The following is an 18,415-nucleotide window of genomic DNA, read 5'->3' on the forward strand; positions in this document are numbered from 1 at the left end:
GTGATGTGACCCCTGGGCAGGTCATTTCATTTCTCAGCCTCAGTTTTCTCATCTGTAAAATAAGAATAGCAATAGCACATACCCCCTAAGGTTGCTATGATGATCAAATGAAATAATGTGTCTAAAGGGCTTAACAACCCTGAAATCATCGTATACCTGCCAGTTGTAATTTTGTGTTGTAGTTTTCTTTGTGTCTTGGTCCTTCCTTACAGGAATTTAAGCTCCCAGAGGGCAGAGGTCTTACCTCTCCTAAAGATTATCTGTTATCTTTTCCCTAAGGTTCAGGACACTGTTGACAGTTAGTGTTTGTTTAATTGAATTAAATGGGAATCTGGACACCCCCCCCAAAAAAAGAGATCACAGAACTGAATTTCATTATTAAGTCATTTTATTGCAAGTATTTCCTGGGGTTAAGCTGAAAATCTATGTTACTAGGGAAGGAGAAGAGTTCATGATACTCAATGTAGGGCTGGAAAAGTCCTCAGAGACCAAATAGTCCAACCCCTCCATTTTAAAGATGAACAAACTGAGCCCCAGACAGTTTAAGTGACTTACCCAATTGCATGCAACTGTTAAATACCACAGGAAAGGACTCAAATGCAGGGCTTCTGTATAATTTTGCTGTTCAGACATTTGTTATTATTGTTGTCTGTCTTAGAATCCATACAAAATATTGGTTCCAAGGTAGAAGAATGGTAAAGACTAGGCAATTGGGGTTAAATAACTTGTCATCGAGCTAGGAAGTGCCTGAGGCTGGAGTTGAACCTAAGACCTCCTGTTTCTAGGTTTCTATCCCCTGAGCCCCCTAGCTGCTTTGCCATCTTTAAAATGGAATTTTTTGTTGGTGGTTAGTTGTTTCAGTTGTGTCCTATCCTTCATGATTCCATTTGAAATTTTCTTGGCAAATATCGTAGAGTAGTTTGCCATTTCCTTCTCTAGTTCATTTTACAGATGAGGAGACTGAGACAAACAGGGTAAAGTGACTTGTCTGGGATCACACAGTTAGTGAGTGTCTGAGGTTAGATTTGAACTCAGATCTTCCTGACTTCAGGCCCAGTGCTTACACTGTGCTACCTTATTGTCTTTGTATTTTTAACTATGTATATTTATTTATATTCAGAGGATCATAGCTTTAGAGCAGGATGGTACCTCATAAGCCATTCAATCCAGCTTCTTAATTTTACAAATGAAGAATTTGAAATCCATAAAGTTGATATGATTTAACAAAGTAATACAAAGTGACTTCAAGAGAGAAGAAAACACCAGCTACCAGGAGAGTAAGAAAGGCCTGGTAGAGGAAGTCTTTTCTAAAACATTCTTTTAAAAAAACCCAACTTTCTATTTCAGTAATAATTCTAAGACAGAAGGGCAAGGGCTAAGCATTTGGGGTTAAGTGACTTGTCCAGGATCACACAGCTAGCAAATGTCTAAGGCCAGATTTGAACTCATGTTTCCGGTCTCCAGGTGTGGGGTTAAGTGACTTGTCCAGGATCACACAGCTAGCAAATGTCTAAGGCCAGATTTGAACTCATGTTTCCAGTCTCCAGGTGTGGCACTATCCACTGTGCTACCTAGCTCCCCTTTAAAAATGTTCTTTAAAGGAAATTCAGGATTCCAACCTACTTCAATGTTAGATATACAATAAGTACTCCGAATAAATGCTATTGTTGACCAAATGACCCACTGACTGACCAGCTGATTGCCAGTCAAGTTTCAGAAAAATGCTTTCTATGCCTTTCTATTTGATGCTAGTCAGATGATTTCTGGAATATGTATTGATCACCAAGTGCCATTAAAAAAAAAAAACAACCCTTACCTTCCATCTTGGAATCAATACTGTGTATTGGTTCTAAGTCAGTAAAGGCTATGCAATGGGGGTCAACTGACTTGCCCGGGGTCACACAACTGGAAAGCATCTGAGGCCACATTTGAACCCAGGACCACCTATCTCTAGGTCTGGCTCTCAGTCCTCTGAGCTATCCAGCTGCCCGCTCAGTGCCATACTTTAAAAGTAATTTTGACAAATTGGAACATGGTTAGGAAAAGGTGACCAGAAAAGTGAGGGGACTAGAAACTAGGTGATTTGAGGAATAGTGGAAGGAAAAGGGTATTTGCACTAGAGGAGAAAAGTTTTAGGGCTCGGAATGAGCAAAAGCTGTGAGTGACATGATGTATTTTTTTTTTCACATTTCAAAGGTTTTCATATAGAAGTGAAAGTAGACTTATTCTCTGGAACTCCAGAAGGCAGAAATAGGACCAAGGCCAGTTTCAATTCAATAGAAGTATAATTACAAGGTGCAATTAGAGCTGTCCAAAAATTTAATAGGCTGCTTTGTGAGGTAGTCAATCCTTCCTCTCTATAGTATTGAAGAACAAGCTGGCAGCCCACCCATCAAGGGAATTCTTACAAACAGCATGAGCTTGTACCAGAATGACATCTGAGGCTCAGCCCATCATTAAAAAGAAAAACCAAACCAAACCCTTACCTTAGATCTTAGTATCAGTTCTAAGAAGAATGGCAAGAGCTAGGCAATTGGGGTTAGGTGACTTGCCCGGGTTCACATAGCTAAGTAGTGTCTGAAGCTAAATTGGAACCTAGGTCCTCCCAACTCCAGACTTGGTACTCTGTCCACTCTGCCACCTAGCTAACTCTCAACCCATCATTTTAAAGAGAAGAATAGTGAAGACCAGAAAATTACATTATGACTTACCCCAAATCAAAGAAATAAACACCAAAGGCAGAATTCAAACTCAATTTCTATTCTATTTACACATTTATGTAAATATTTATATATGTTCATAGTTTCAGGGTTGGGAGAGATCTCAGATATTTTTTAGATCAACCTCTCTGTTTTACAGATGAGGAAACTGAGGCCCATAGAGTGCCCAAAGGCAAGTCACTTAACCTCTTGGTGCCACAGAGAACTAACTTTATGACTAGGTTACCACTATAAATGACATTTGACATCTATGATTCTTTGTTATAGAGGAGTTGCTAATCTTCCTTGGGGGACAGAAATTCCACAGTGGAGATTTTTCACACACTTGAACTCACCTTTCCAATCAACAAGCAACCCTCACATTTGCCTGCTGCTTGAAAAGGTTTATAAGGTGTTTCCCTCACAATAACCCAATGGGGAAGGCTGGGTAGGGCATTATTAGTATGGGCAGCTATGGAGCTTCCTAGGTAGAGCAATAGACTTGTGGTCAGGAAGACCCGAGTTCAAATGGGTCCTCAGACACTTTCCAGGTCCCATCATGGCCAGGTCATTTAATCTCTGTTTGCCTCAGTTTCCTCACCTGTAAAATCAGGATAATAATAGCACCTACCTCCCAGGTTATCCCAGGAGGATCAAAATGCTATGCATAAATGTTATGTCATCCTCCTCCTCATTGATTTAATGTCACTTTCCCGCTGCTTTAGAGAATGCTAAATGTGTTCTGTCGAATCTCTAAGCCCAACCAGGCCAAGAGTTTGGTTGAGGTCTTTGAACAATCGAGAGCTTCAGAGACCAGGCAGGGTCACACCGCCTGTAGGTGTCCTGGCGAGCCTCCTGACACGCTCTCTCTCTCCGTTATCTCTCAGCAGGTAAAGGAGCTCCGAGAAAAAAGACTTGATTCCGTGCCAGAGAGGCGGTGGCGTTTGTGTAGCCAGCCAGGTGTGGATTCATTGACGAGGAACCACGACGAGGGCAAACAGATGCTCGCGATCAGTTGCGGAGTAAATGAACAATGCAGCCCTTCGATTTGCTTAGAGCCCACCTTCCCGTTGCCGCCACCTGCCTGACATTTCCTAATATGCCCAAGCTCTGATGAGGAGAACGCCCAGGTTCCGGACCATCTCCGAGGTGGAGACTGTAAATTGGGAAAATCCAAGAACCGAGAACCCGGAGAGAGGCGGGGGCGGTGTGTGTGTGTGTGTGTTTGTGTGTGTGTGTGTGTGTGTGTGTGTGTGTGTGTGTGTGTGTGTGTGTGTGTGTTAACAGGCGCACGAGGCACTTCTCAAAAAGGAATGACGTCTAGGGATATTGTGATCCTCTCAGCCGGGGGTCTTCTTTCTTTCCTTCCTTCGTTTTCTTTTTAGCCCTTTCTTTTCCTCCCTACCTTTTGCCTTCCCCTCCTTTTCTTTCTTAAGCCTGGGTTCAAACCCCATCTAAGATACATCCTAGCTATGTGACCCCAATTTGAATCACAACTTCCTTGGCTAGTGTAGATCCTCTGACAGTTTCTTCAGCTGTAACATGAAGGAGTTAAGACTATGTAACGTCTGAGGTCTCTTATTGCTCTAGATTCAACACACTCCGAATTTATTAAGTGTGCATTAAAGGGAGGCAAGAATCTGAACTAGTACTTAGTAGATTCTGAATGTGGTGCACCGATTTCTTCATATGTAAAATAAGGGAGCAGACCGCTCAGATTTTTTGGGTCTCTAAATCAATGATTCTACGACTTCTTTTGTTTTACTGTCAGCCTCATTTCCAATTCTATTCTTTCTTCTGTCCATAGAGCAAACAAAGAATAAAAAGGGGGAAAGTGCATCCCAGCAAAATTAGCCATCCCACTAATTATATTCAATATTCCAAACCCACAGTCCTTCGGCTCTATAAAGAAAGGAAAGAGGTGCATTTTCTCATCTCCGAAGTAAAGTTTGGTCTTTGGATCTTCGTTTTAGAGCGGGAAGGGATTTCAGAGGCCATTTATCCCCCCCCCCCCAATGTTATAGATGAAGAAGCTGTCAGATCAGAGAGTTAGTTGGGAAGGACCAAAAAGGCCAACTAGTCCAATCCCCACAATTTACAGCTGAAATCCCAGGAGGGGGCGGGGCACAGGCCCAATGTTACAAAGAAAGTGATGAATCTGATCCCAGGTTCCTGGAGTCCAAATTCAACTCTGGATTCACTGCCTGTCGTTACAATTGCTGTAGACCGTGTTCGGTTTCATTTCCTCCCATTTATCAACCAAATATTTATTAAACGATTACTTTGTAAGCCAGTCGGTGTGCTAGGGATTGGGAAGATACAAGCCCCCAAACTCCTGCCCTTAAGATTGACAATCGTTTGAGCTTTGGCATCACTGGCAATCCGGAGTCAGGGCCGCTTCCTCCAGTGTCAAGAGGGCACCCCAGACTTGGTACGAGCTCAAAGCATAGGGTCTCGTCGAGAGCGCCTACACTCCCCACTAGTTGTCCTAACTCGCACCCCGTCCTCGCATTTAAAAGTAGCCTGTGTATGTATGTGTGTGTTGTGTCTGTCTTACTAGGGACTGCTAGGTTTCCTGGCTGCTCAGACCTTGAAACGCCAAGTGCTCTCCCAAACTGGTTACTCCTAACTTCCTAGTTCTCCCTTTGTCCTCCCTCCAGCTCCCACCTCCAAACTCAGGAAGGTATGCCTGCTGCTGCGTTGTTTTCACGCCCGCCCTTCTCTTCTCTTCTCTTCTCTTCTCTTCTCTTCTCTTCTCTTCTCTTCTCTTCTCTTCTCTTCTCTTCTCTTCTCTTCTCTTCTCTTCTCTTCTCTTCTCTTCTCTTCTCTTCTCTTCTCTTCTCTTCTCTTCTCTTCTCTTCTCTTCTCTTCTCTTCTCTTCTCTTCTCTTCTCTTCTCTTCTCTTCTTCTCTTCTCAAAAGGATCTGTCACGGAAACGTTGAACCAGTGCATTGGCTATTCAGCGGAGCCTGTGCGCCAGGACCGCTAGGGAACGAGGGCTTTTGGGACCCTGAGGGAAGGAACGCACGCGCCGCCCGCCGCCGCCGCCGCCGCGCTCCCCCGCCCCCCTCCCTCCTTCACTCTCCCCCGCCCTCCCTCGCAGGGAAACAGCTGGACGCGACCATATCCTCAGCCCGGGCGGGGGAGCGCCGAACGCTCCTCCCCTGAGCTCAGGTTCCTCGTCTGGTCCGGCCGGCTCTCGACAGGCTCCCTCCCCTCGCCCGCGGCAGGCGAGTTGCATTGGTAAAGCCCAGTTCGGGAATATAGCCTGGAAGCGCAATGAAGGAGCCCTTGTGAGTGAGAGGGGTCTGCCCAGCAGCGACGTCGGTGGCTGCTGAGGCTGAGGCAGAGGCGGCGGCGGCGGCGGCGGCGGCGGCGGCGGCAGCAGCAGCAGCGGGAGGAGGAGGAGGAGGAGGAAGAGGAGGAAGGAGAAGAGCAGCTTTCCCAGTGCTCACACCGGCTAGGGGAGGCAGCTGCGGAGAAGGAGGAGAGGAACAGGCACACAGGGCAGCCAGCGCCGTTCGTACTTCCCCACCAACTCCAGCCCCTGCCCTTCCGCACCCGGGTTCGGGGCTGAGGAGCGTCGGGCTAGAAGAGTGAGAGAGAGAAGGAGAGCCAGCCCGACTCAGCGACCGGCCGGTAAAGAGGCAGACACCGCCCCCACCCAGTCCGGATCTCCTCCTCTCCATCCTCTGCTGCTCCCCCGTGCGCCCCGGCTCCTGCGCCCCAGGCGCGCCAGCCCTGACTCCGCCAGCTCACGCCCGGGACAAAGCCATGAAGCCAACCCTGTTCGAAGTGATGAGGATGAACCGCATTTGCAGGATGGCTCTGGTCACTTGCTTGGGATCCTTTATCCTAGTCATCTTCTATTTCCAAAGTATGTTGCATCCAGGTAGGGGGCGCGTTCGCTTGTTTTTTCTCTTGGTACATGCACGCATAGATTCTTTTCTCTCGCCGGTTCTCCTCCAACCCTCTGGTTGTGTGGCTTTTCCCCCTCCTCTCTTTCCTTGTCACCTTTGCTCTCCCTCTTCGACGCCCGGCTCCCCTCGGTCAGAGGTCTGCCTGCCTGCTTCGGGTTGGGGATGGGAGGAGTGGGAGTAAGTGGCAGGAGGATGCGATCGTCTGCCTCCCTGCTCTTGTAGAAAGACGTGGCCAGGGACGTAGGTGCTCAGGTTTTCTCAATGAGCAGTAGTTCCCCCCACCCGCCCTTCTTTTTCTTTGTGTTTCTGGGAGATCATTCAGAAGGTAGGAGGAGAAGGGATGGGATGGACAAGAGGAACCCTTGGCAGGCTGGGCAGTGGTGATTTGGTTGGAGTTACTGAAAGGGGTCGAGACCTTTTTTTCACCTCTCACTGCCCATCGAGAGCTGGAGTGTCTGACCACGGATGGGGAGACCCCTTGATAGACGAAGAAGCATTCTCTGTAGCCCCAGCGTCATTTAGGAGGAGGGAAGGCAGAGCCTGGAGTTATCGAATAGCAGTACCTGGTCACCAGGAGAAGGAACGGAGCTTTGCAAAAGAGGTGGGGGTGGTAGAAAGGAGAGTGGCACCCCAATGACCAAGGATTGAAGGCTGAGGGTTCCTTCTCTTCCCGTCACCCCTCCCCCATCCTAAGTCCCTTCTAGCCTTGGAGAAGTTTCAGTGAACAGGTGTGGGAGAGTCGAGGTGAAAGCCCAGCTCCTGCTTCTCCCCGTCCTTCTGGAGCTGCCCAGGGCTTCTCCTGTCTGAGGATAGGGCCAGAGTTCTGGGATGGTGTGCTCTCTGTTTTGACGGTGACCTTGCTGCCAGGCCTCTCCCTACACTGGAACTGGCCTCTGTGGTGAGCCTCTTGGTCTTTCTCCTCATCCCACCTCTGACTTACTCAAAGACTGAAGTAAAGTTACTCCCTATCCCCTGTGGGGCCTTGGGGGACCTCGGGATGAGCCCCTCCCACGGCATATCTTCTAGCATCTTGGGGGTCCCTAGTACTCAGTCAGGAATGAACTTTCCAGTCCTGCCGGGTCCCCCTCTAAAGAGGAAAGCAAGCAGACCTCGAGAGTCAGAGAGCCAAACTTTGGAGGATGAGTCACTCCCCTTCTCAGCAATCCTTATTCAGATTTACAATCCTACAGGTAGTGAAGCCCCAGAGACTTTTGGATGGCTGGCGGCTTCCCTGGTATCTCCTCTAGTTCTTGTTTGTTTCACTTGCCCATCACTTGCCTGGTCTGTTGCCTAGTCCAATTGTTACTCCAAGTAGGCAGTGCCATCGTTTGCTTTTCTAATTGAAAGGAGCTGCAATCTCATTTCTTTCCAGGGAAATAAATGGTGTTTAGCTGTCTCCTCCCACCCCCCACTTCTCCCTAATGTGTACATATTACACTTAAGCAGCTGCCACCCTCTGTGTCTCTGCATGTTGAGGGGGGGGGTGAAGAATAGATACCAAACTTAGACATCCATGGACCTGGGAGAGACCCCTGGTCCTGAGATTCCTGCCTACCTGCTTGATACACCCAGATCTGCACGCAGCTCTGGGCCAGTGATTTGCCCTAAGACCACTGGACATCGGATCCGACCCTGGACAAAAGGCTGCTTTTTGCATCTGGATATTTTTAGCCTTCTGTCACCAAACGGCAGTGGTGTTAGGTATCCTCACCCCAGCCTGGTGGTCAGTGGTGGTGAAATACTCAGAGGGGTTTTAAAAATGGATCTCAGTCACATTCCGGCAGCCAGACAATTCGCTACTAGAGTGTGGTTTTTCAGGAGGCAAAAAGAGGAATTCAGCAGGAGACAGGACAGACAGGGACACATTAGGGCGGAATGGAGCCGCCAGTGACCAAGACTGACCCCTCCCTGGGATGTGGGGGGTTGCTGGCCATGCTTCTAGCACTGCCTTTCTTTATGCAAATGATGCACTAAGTTAAACCTCATTTGCTAACAAAGCTCTTGGTTGGTTGAAACCGAAGATGGTTTCAAACCCTTCAACATTTTTCTGTTATGGTCCCATTCTGCCTTAAACACTCTTCAGAAAAATGTGGTCACTGCTCCTCTTGTAGGGATGCGTTTTAGCTATTGTGGGTGGGAGATGTGTCAGCGTCTGGGTAGGAGTGGAGTGAAATAAGGCTTTTCAGTGATTTATATTCGCCTATCTGTATGCATGTGTGTGGGGGCCATCTGAGAGAAGCTTATTATTTTATTCTACCCTGAGAAATGTCTAAGAAATGCAACCCCTGACACACACACACACACACACACACACACACACACACACACACACACACACACACACACACCTCCTGGAGGCTTTCCTACAGGTCAAAGGAGGCAAGTGGTACAATAGAAATTGATCTGACTGGGAGCATTTATGAAGCACCCACTGTGTGCTCACTCTGTGCCTGGAAAGAATGTTGGGTCCAGAGCAAAAGATTATAGTCTAAATTTGGGCTCAGTCATTCAATACCCACCTGTGTGACCTTGGAGAAATTCCTCATCGCTTTAGGCTTTTATCTGCAAGAAGAGGAGAGGGTGAGACTAGAGGACCTCTTGGGTGTTTTGCAGGTGGTTCTGCAGCTTCTTTAGATAGACATTGCCTTGGTGCATGATCTTTCTTCTAGTGCTGATCCATTCCTCGGTAACCTTATAGAAAACCCTTAGAGAGTTACTTGAGGCACATAAAAATTACACGCCCTCGACAGCAGACACTGTTTATGATTGCTGGAAGTGAACATAACAGCAGGAGGAAGGTTTTGGAGGAGGATATTATCAATGCTCTCTCAGCAGCAACAACAGAAAAGATGCGGTGATTAGATTCATGTATCTAGAACTAGAAGGATCCTGGGAGGTCATTTAGTCCAATACTTTAAATTTACAGATGGGGAAATTGAGGCCCAGGCAGGTTAATAGCTGATACATGTCTGAGGCTGAATTTGAACTCATATATTCCTAACCTAAAACCTAGGACCCAGTCCTCTCTTCTTTTGGTCTTTTAAAGCCCAAACTGCCTCCCTTTGGTCCTTTCATCCACAGCAGCTAACACAGTGCCTGACGCATACATAAGAAATAGTCAATGTTTGTTGATTGATTGAATTTCATAATTAGTTAATAATGTTGACTTAAAATTATAATATTGAAAATATAATCATTGAATAGACTTTCTGCAGTTTGAAAGAGCAGCAGTTTGGTAGGGATGGATGTGCAATCTTGACTTTGGAGTCAGTCACTCACTACCTGTTTGCTTTTGGGTAAGCCACTTCATTTCCCTGGGCCTCAGTTTCCTCAATAGTAAAATGAGGAGGCTTGGGGACTAGGTGGCCTTGAAGGTCCTTTTCATCTAAATAGATCCATGGATTCTATAAGGTAGGGCTTTGGTTATTGATTACGATTGTGTGTGTGTGTGTATGTTTGAGCCCTTAGCATTTAATTAACAAATGGTTAGTCGGTTCTGTCTTTTCCTCAGAGGACACAAAATAGGGAACCACTGATGGTCTGTACAATCAAACCGGTGACCCCACATGCAAACAGGGTGTCAAGGTGGAAATGATGCAGAGGAAGGGTGAAGTGTTCCTCAGTGTCCTTCTTGGAAGGACTTGGCTTCAGGGAGTAAAACAGAATTTTATTGGTGGGGAGGGGGTCTAGGGCAAACAACCTGTGGGCTCCTCTCCTGGCTGGGGTAGGAGTGTGCCCCCTCCCTAAGGGCAAAGGTATGTTCTATATAGCTACAGGGATAATTGGGCTGAGTGTTCTCCCTAATCAATACCAGGCCCTCTGGCACTGGTCATCCCAGCAGGATCTGCCCCTCCTCCTCTGAAGGAGTCCCAGGATCTGAGTTGCCTTCTGGCTCTAGACCTGGAGCAAATTACCTCCCTGGGCCTCAGTTTCCTCATCTGCAAAATCAGGGGATCGGGCTAGAGAGGCCACTCAGATTCCTTCATATTCCAGATGCATGACCTCAATTCCTTTGCCATCTTTCACCAAGACAGTGCAGAGGACCCTCCCTGGAGGAAAGCTTACATAGGCTGTGTTCGCTTCAGGCAGGCACAGGCACCTACCACCTAGGGACTTTGTAAACACACTGCCAGAGGCAGAGCGGCTCCTCCTTGGAGAAGCTCACAGGTAGGATGTTAGTTACCTGGTAAAATCATAGGATTTCACGGCAGCACTTTAACAGCCTGAGCATAGACGGAGCCTGCAGGCTTACAGAATGTTTTCCTAGTACAGCCCTGGGAGAATCATTGCAATGGAGCAGAGAAAGCTGGACTTGTCAAGACCAGGTTCACAGCCCAACTCACTGTGTGACCCAGGCTGGGTGGCTGAATTTCTCTGGACTTTGTTTTCCTGATCTGTAAAATGTCAGGATTGGACTTAATGACCTTTAAACTCAATTTCAACAAACTCCCTTCAAACTCGATCCGATGGCATACTTCTGTGACCTTGCGCCAATTATCCAACATCTCTGGGCCTCAGTTTCCCCTCATGTAAAATAAGGAAGTTGTATTTGCTTATCTCTAGGGTCCCACTGAGGGAACCTCTGGTCCAGCTACTATGCTAAGTGCGGGGAATATAAAGGCAAAAACAGTTCTTATTCTAAAGGGGTCTGCACAAATAGCTTTTTCTTTTTTTCCAACAATATGTATTCAGGGATAAATAGGAGGAAAATCTCAGAGGATAGGTATTAGCATTAAGGGGGACCGAGAAAGGCTTTTTGCAGAAGATGAGTTGTTAGCTGAGACTTTGGAGATGAGGAGGACATTTCAGGCATGGAGGGCGGATAGTAAGTAAAGTCTGGAGATAAAGTGCCATGGGTGAGGAATGGCAAGAAGGGAGTAGAAATGGGATGGGGAGGATGGGTGCATCTAGGTTGCTCAATGGATAGAGAGCCAGGCCTGGAAATTGAAGGTCCTGGGTTCAAATCTGGCCTCAGTGACTTCCTAGCTGTGGGATCCTGGGCAATTGCTTAACCCTTACCACCTTGGAACTGATACTTTTATCTATTCTAAGATAGAAGGTAAGGGTTTAAAAAAGAAAATTGGGAATAAGGGGGAACCAAGTTATAGAGGACTTTCAGCTCTAAATTCATGATCCTAAAATGAGATAATGCAAATATAATCACTTGCATTTTCTAGATGACAAAACAGAACTGTGCCTTCCATAGAATAAGTACTTAATAGATGTAGGCTAGATAAATAAGCTGAGAGAAATAAAAGATTAAAATGACCACCGAGGGCTTCTGCAGCCCTGGAATTTAGGATTTGAAATGATTTGTTCTACGTCACTCGAGGCCTTTGTGTAAAATATTGTTGAAGTCAGTGAAAATTTAACCAGCCTCTCTGTAGTCTCTGCCTATCAACATATCTTGCTAACCATTTTACGTCATACATTAAAGTGTTATACAGTTCGAATGGGAAAGACTAAAATGAACTCTGGTGAATGTGTGTATTTTTATAGAATCACCGAATCTTAGCACCAGAAAGGGCCAAGAGGTCATAGGAGTGGAGGTCTAGAGCTGGAAGGGACTTCAAAACCCAATTAATTCAACTTCCTCATTTGTAAAATGAGGAAACTGAGGGCAAGAGAAGGGAAATGGATTCAGATGATAACATCATAAATCTATAGAGCTGGAAGAGATCTCAGAGGATAGTTAGATGTCATTAGACTCTTATTTTACAGACAATAGAATTGAGGCCAGAGAAATTATTTCCTTAGGGTCATAGAGATAGGATTTGAACCCAGATTCTCTGACTCTAGAACCACTGATCTTCCCATTGTACCAAATCTACCTCCCTTCCCAGATGATTTTTTTTCTTCAACATCCCAGACAAATGGTAAGCCAGCTTCTGCTTGAACATCCTCCCTCTTTCCCCTTCTCCCCCTAAAAAAAAAAAGTGACTAGGAAAAACATCTCCAGAGTCAGCCAGTTTCATTGATTTTTGGAGAGCCTTCATGCTTAAGAAATCTTTCACTGAGCCTACTTTGCTTCCCAGTAACTTTCCATAGAATGATTCCCTTTTCCCCATTCAGTTACTTGGATGGCATTGTTATCTTCTGTACAAAGTTCAGCTGTACAGATATTGTCCACCTGCAGAAGAAGGCAGAAGTTGGGCATCTTTTTCAGCATCTCCTCTTTTGTGGAACTCAATGGGCTTTCACTTTGTATTTGGAAGCCAAAAGAAACTGAGAGTAGAGATAGCGGCTCTCCTCCAATACCCACTTACTTTCTGCTGTCACCTGGGATCCCTTTGTCTCCTGCTTCCCTGACAAAGAGATGATGTTCTGCTTTTCTGGAGACCCATGAGGGTGCACTTTTTTCATTCAATTTTCATGTGACCAGACTGCCGATAAAGCATCTATGGTTGTATTTTTTCTTTTTAAAGTAAAAGAAAAGCTATCCTTGTGATTAGAATTGAGCACTTTTTGTAAAAATTTGAAGTGTTTTATACACACAGACTTTCTGGTATATGGAACCTTATTATAGTCCTTATTCATCTGCCTTTTCTTTCTTTGTTTTTTTTTTTAAATCATCAATATGTCCTTTTGTCCCCCCCCCCCCCCCAGGACAAAAAAAAAATTCTCCATAAAAAAACACCCTCAATAGAAGCTTTAAGTCATAGTAGGGTCCAATGCTTTCTTTCTTTCTTTCTTTCTTTCTTTCTTTCTTTCTTTCTTTCTTTCTTTCTTTCTTTCTTTCTTTCTTTCTTTCTTTCTTTCTTTCTTTCTTTCTTTCTTTCTTTCTTTCTTTCTTTCTTTCTTTCTTTCTTTCTTTCTTTCTTTCTTTCTTTCTTTCTTTCTTTCTTTCTTTCTTTCTTTCTTTCTTTCTTTCTTTCTTTCCCTTACCTTCTGCCTTAAGGGCTAGGCAATGGGGGTTAAGTGACTGGCCCAGGGTCACACTGCTGGGAAGTGTCTGAGGCCAGATTTTAATCTAGGACCTCCTATCTCTAGGCATGGTTCTCAAACAACTCAACGTTGATTTTTCAACTGTTTAGAATTTCCTTTGTTCATAAGGGTCAGCAGATTTTAACTTAGATTATTTGAAGCCTTGTAGTACTATCACTGTAGAGCTAGAAAGGGTCATAGAGGACATTTTACAGATGGGGAAAACGAGGCCCATGGTTGTTGATTTGTGCAAAGTTATGATGTCAAGATTGACATTTGGACCAAGATTCTCTGTTTCCCAACCCAGGACTTTTTCCTATGGCAGAAAAGGGAAATAGGGAAACATGAGGGGAACAAAGGGGATGTGGCATCTTAATTTAACAGTCGTGTTTGTGACTATGAGACAGATAAACAATCCTTGGTAGTCTGATGAAGGGTTGCCATGTGGAAGAGGGAAAAGACTTGGTCTGTTTGGCCCCAGAAGGCAGACATTGGCGTTATGGGGAGAAGTGGCAGAATGGCAGATCTTTTGACTTAATCTATAGTACACTTCCTAGTAATGAGTGTTCTCCACTGGAGGTCTTCAAGCAGATGCTGGATGATCACAGATAGCTGGGGCACAGATCACAGAAACTGTCGTGTTGAAGATGCCTCTTCAGAAATCTGTTGGACTGGATGGTCCCTTTCAGCTCTGAGATTCTATAAGCAATGTGATCAGAATCACAAATCAATCTATGTTGGACCCAGTTTCATAACTTAATTAGAATGAGAAGTAGCTCCATCATATTCGGCTTCTTTAAGGATTCCTCCTTTCTTTGCCAACTCATCCCTGTAAAAATGGGTTTTATTATGGGGATTATTTCTTAATAATAAATAATTTATTAAAAAGCAGGGTGGCTTTGGACATTCTGGTACTGAAATTTATGGACTCATAGATTTGGAGCTAGAGGGGACTTTAAAGGTCATCCAGTCTGAGCTTCCTATTTTACAAATGAAGAAACCGAAGTTCAGGGAGGTTAAGTTCATTCTCTTGTAGCAACAACTGCCAGACAGGTAACCCTAGTCATTAGGCACATTAGATAGCCACCCTTCAGCCACATATGATTCTAAGGGACCTGAGTGGCCTTCTGATCTAACTCTCTGCCCCAATTTTTCAGATGATAAAACATTGAAGTAACAGATCACACATAGAGTAGCCTTGTGAGAAGAGATTTTAATGCAGGTCTTCTGACTCCAGACTACTGTACCATGGTACCTCTTAAAAGAATGGATTTTTACAAACCCCCTTGTTTGTAAAACAAAAACAAACACACCCTTGTTTAGAGAAAATAAACCAAAAAACCCCTTCAAAAACCTTTTAAGGCTCTGTTGACTTGCATGGGATCAATACTAGATCTTACTTAACAGCATTTTTGTTTCATTTTCCTTTTAAATTAAACAAAACAAAACTCTGCGATGTTGCCATTCATAATCAGCTTTAGAAATTTCTTTCTCTAAAAGAATCCTGGGGATTCATGATGTTATTTCATGCTGTGAAGTATACTGTATTCAACATCCATAGTCCCCATGTATCTAGAGGGAGCAAGAGGATGCTCCTTAGTTCTGAGATGCTAACCAGTCCTGGCTATGTCAAAGCCTGAATACTCTTGGGAGGACGAGTCCCTCTGGATAAGAGAGCTTCTCCACTGAGATCATATTTAACCCTTGAAGTACCAGTGAATTTTAAGTGCTTTCAAAAAGTTTTATTTGAAATCATTCCAAAATATTTCTATGAGCTTTTTCCTTTTACTTATGCTTCCAAGATATAGGTGAAGTTCCAAGCCATACTTAGTAGGGACTTGAAGTTGTGGTAGCTGTGCCTGGCACATCAACACTTCTTGATTTGACTTTTGATTGCTATTCCCCAGATTACCACTTGGAGGATGTCTCTCCCTCTCCTCTCTAATCCTCCCCTCTTCCTCTCTGTCTCTATCTGTCTGTCTGTCTCTCCCTCCCTCCCTCTCTCCCTTCCTCCCTCCCTCCCTCCCTCTCTCACTTCCTCCTTCTCTCCCTCCCTCCCTCCCTCTCTCCCTCCCTTTCTCCCTCCCTCTCCTCTCCTCTCCTCTCCTCTCTAACCCTCACTTTTTTGCTAGATGGGGCTGATCTCTGTTCTTTTGACACATTAATAGCTCAGCTCCATATGAACCAGCTCTGTGGAGAATAACTCAGCATTAATCCCTTGCCTCTCTGTTAAGGATTTTCCCATCATTGTAGCATTTTACAAAATCACAGTTTATACTGGATAGAAAGCAGCTTCATGCTGAATGAAAAGATCCTGCCTCTTTAAATTAAAAACATAATTACTCCTCCAATCTCCATTACCTTTAAAACGTGAAACATTCAAAACACAACCCAAAAGAGTTTGAGTCGGTACAGAAAAGAATACTGCAAAATTGGGAGGCCATTGTTTTGGTTTAGAAGAATCTCACTTTAATTCCTCCTCAGACTTGGTAGTGTTCTTATTCTTTAGCATGATGTTTTGACACGTAGCATTTATCTCTGGGTTAGTGGCTAGCATTTCACCATTGACTCTAGATCATAGATGTGAACCTGGAGGGGAGGAACTGGGTTTCATCTCATCTATCTACCCCATTTTATAAATGAGAAAATCAAGAACCAGAGTAATGATATATTGTATATAATGGTTTTATGTGTCCCATGTCCTATAGGATCACAAATCAAGAGTTAGAGCAGACTTTGGACATAATCTGGTCCAATTCTATTGATTTTATAGATAATACTGAGGCCCAGAAAAGGGGTGATTTGTCAAAAATTCTATAAGTAGCAGATTGACTGTTCACCTGAGTACAGTTTGGGGCATATATAGTCTTCTGGGAAGTGGGCATTAATTCTTTTATATTCACCCACCTGCATCTATCCTCTGGAAGGAAGGAAAAATCTGGCTATTTGCTTCAGAGTGGCATCATGGTGAAGTGGAAAAGGGCTGGATTTAGAATTAGCAGAAACAAGTGTCTGAATCCTGCCTCTAGTTCTTAGTACCTATGGAACCCCATGTAATTAATTTCCTTTCTTTGAGCCTCAATTTACTCTTCTTCATCTGTAAAATGGGGATGATAATACCCGCAGTACTGGCATTACAAGTTGGTGTGAAAATTTATTGAAAATATTGTTGGCAAGTGCATTGAAAACCTTAAGAGCTATATACAAATTTTTTACTTTGTTTTCTTGTGGCTTAAGGGGTAGTTGAAGGAGGGAATATCTGACCATATTCAGAGCACAGTGGAACCTAGACTGAAGATGGAATAGTTTTAAACTCAGTAGAACTAACTTCTTATTGGCTCATATTGATAAAGCACCATCTTACCAGATACTTTCTTCACAACAACTTTGTGATGCAGGTGGTGCAATGATTATTACTCCCTTTTTATTGATTGGAAAACTGAGGCTAACTTGTAGCTATGATGGGACTGTGTCTCTCTCCATTTCTAACCTCATCCCAGTTCCTGTCATCCTTCAAAGATTTGCTTAAATTCTATCTCCCCAATATTTATTCTTCTCCTTCTCTCCATCCAGAAGGAATCTCTCCCAACTCTGAACATTGCTCCTTTTGCTATAATACTATTGTAATCAATGATGTCCATGACCATTTGCCTACGTACTATGAGAGGGGAACCATGTCTTCTCTCTTCTTGGTGCTTCCTACAAAGGAAACCTTGTGCATAGTAGGTGCTTAGTTAATATTTGTCGAATGGTTCTTGAGCGTCTCCTGAGACTTTTCTTAGCCAAAGTTCTGGGTCAATTTGTAGAAACATTGACAAGTTGAAGTGAATTCTGGGAAGAAAAATGGAGACCTTTCTGTTCCTGGATCAGAAAGACTTAGGATGTTTTGCAAGCTAAAGAGAACGCTTGAGTATGGGTAGGAGGAGCAGGGTAGCAGTTTGGGGATGATAGATGAAGTCAAACATTTGAAGACTTGTCACTTGGAGAGAGTTTATGCATATTCTGCTTGGACCCAGGGGGCAGAACAGGGAACAATGGCTGTTAGAGGGGTGACAGGGTAGAGACTTTTAAAATGATTATCTAGAAACACTTCCTTAGCAAACAGAGCTATCTTGACTTGCCCTAAGAGGCAGTGCCTTCCTCTTCCCTGGAGGTCTTCTAAGATAAGCTGGATGGCCATCTCTTGTGTTTACTGTGGCAAATTGGACTCAGTAATCTTCAACTCTGACATTCTGAGTGTTTCATTTTTGTCTTTGTCTCCAAATCTTGGCATGTCTATTATCCATCTATCCATCGATCCATCTATCTATCTATCTATCTATCTATCTATCTATCTATCTATCTATCTATCTGTCTGTCTGTCTGTCTGTCTGTCTGTCTGTCTCTATCTGTCTTTCTGTCTGTCTGTCTCTATCTATCTGTCTGTCTGTCTGTCTGTCTGTATCTATCTATCTATCTATCTATCTCTATCTATCTATCTGTCTGTCTGTCTCTCTTTATCTATCTATCTATCTATCTATCTATCTATCTATCTATCTATCTATCTGTCTGTCTCTCTTTATCTATCTATCTATCTATCTATCTATCTATCTATCTATCTATCTGTCTGTCTTTATCTATCTGTCTATCTGTCTATCTATCTATCTATCTGTCTGTCTCTCTTTATCTATCTATCTATCTATCTATCTATCTATCTATCTATCTATCTATCTATCTATCTACCTATCTGTCTGTCTTATCTATCTGTCTGTCTTATCTATCTATCCATCTATCCATCTATCTATCCATCCATCTATCTATCTATCTATCTATCTATCTATCTATCTATCTATCTATCTGTCTGTCTCTATCTATCTATCTATCTCTCTATCT

Source organism: Monodelphis domestica, chromosome 5 (genome assembly GCF_027887165.1).
Source record: "Monodelphis domestica isolate mMonDom1 chromosome 5, mMonDom1.pri, whole genome shotgun sequence".
Classification (NCBI taxonomy): domain Eukaryota; kingdom Metazoa; phylum Chordata; class Mammalia; order Didelphimorphia; family Didelphidae; genus Monodelphis; species Monodelphis domestica.